This window comes from Gossypium hirsutum, chromosome A13 (assembly GCF_007990345.1).
Source record: "Gossypium hirsutum isolate 1008001.06 chromosome A13, Gossypium_hirsutum_v2.1, whole genome shotgun sequence".
Classification (NCBI taxonomy): Eukaryota; Viridiplantae; Streptophyta; class Magnoliopsida; order Malvales; family Malvaceae; genus Gossypium; species Gossypium hirsutum.
Window position 1 is genome coordinate 77,367,002 of NC_053436.1, and position 976 is coordinate 77,367,977.

Consider the following 976-nt stretch of genomic DNA (forward strand, 5'->3'; position numbering starts at 1 on the left):
AACCACAATCGAGGAGATGGCTGAAAACCAAGAAAATCCGTTACCTCCTGCAATTTTTGTTGATCCAGTAAATCAGAATATTGTTCCACGCACTATGTATGATTATGCTAAACCTAATTTAACAAGAACTAAGTCAAATATAGTTAGACCTGCTGTTGCTGCAAATAATTTTGAATTGAAACCTAACACAATTCAAATGATACAACAGTTTGTTCAGTTTGATGGTTTACAAGACGAGGATCCCAATGCTCACTTGTCAAATTTCCTAGAATTTTACGATACCTTTAAAATTAATGGCGTTTTTTATGACGCCATTCGCCTTCGGTTGTTTCCCTTTTCGTTAAGGAATAAGGCTAAGCAATGGTTGAGCTCGTTACCACGGGGGTCAATCACTAGTTGGGAACAAATGACCAAAAATTTTTTATTAAAATATTTTTCACCGGCTAAAACAGCCAAATTACGTAATAATATCTTTTCTTTTATGCAGATGGATTTAGAAACACTCTACGATGCATGGGAGAGATACAAGGACCTTTTGAGAAGGTGCCTTCACCATAGGTTACCGCTTTGGCTACAGGTTCAAATGTTTCATAATGGCCTGAATCCTTCGACTCGACAAATGATTGATGCAGCCGCTGGAGGAACTATCAATAATAAGACACCTGAGGCGGCTTACGAATTTATTGAGGAGATGTCATTGAATAACTATCAGTGGAAAGTTATGAGAACAAAGCTGACGAAAGCAGCTGGTGTTTTCAACCTTGACGCGGTTACTATGCTATCTAACCAAGTAAAACTTTTAAATAAAAAGATTGACGGTTTGTGTAGTTCTACTCAGGTACATCCAGTGATGAGGTGCGATTCGAATGGAGGAGGAGCATGCACAGAATATCAACCCTTCAACCCTAGCATCGAGGAGGAACAAGTCCAATATATAGGTAATAATAACTCTAGACCCCAAAATAACCCATATAGT

At 38.2% G+C, this 976-nt stretch overlaps 1 non-coding gene across 1 annotated transcript; it reads right to left on the bottom strand.

Annotated features, from left to right (window-relative positions):
* Positions 1 to 454: 454 nt before the first annotated feature.
* Positions 455 to 561, bottom strand: LOC121212843 (small nucleolar RNA R71). The gene has a single exon (XR_005908216.1). It is a non-coding gene; the product is annotated as a small nucleolar RNA R71 (small nucleolar RNA).
* Positions 562 to 976: the final 415 nt, after the last annotated feature.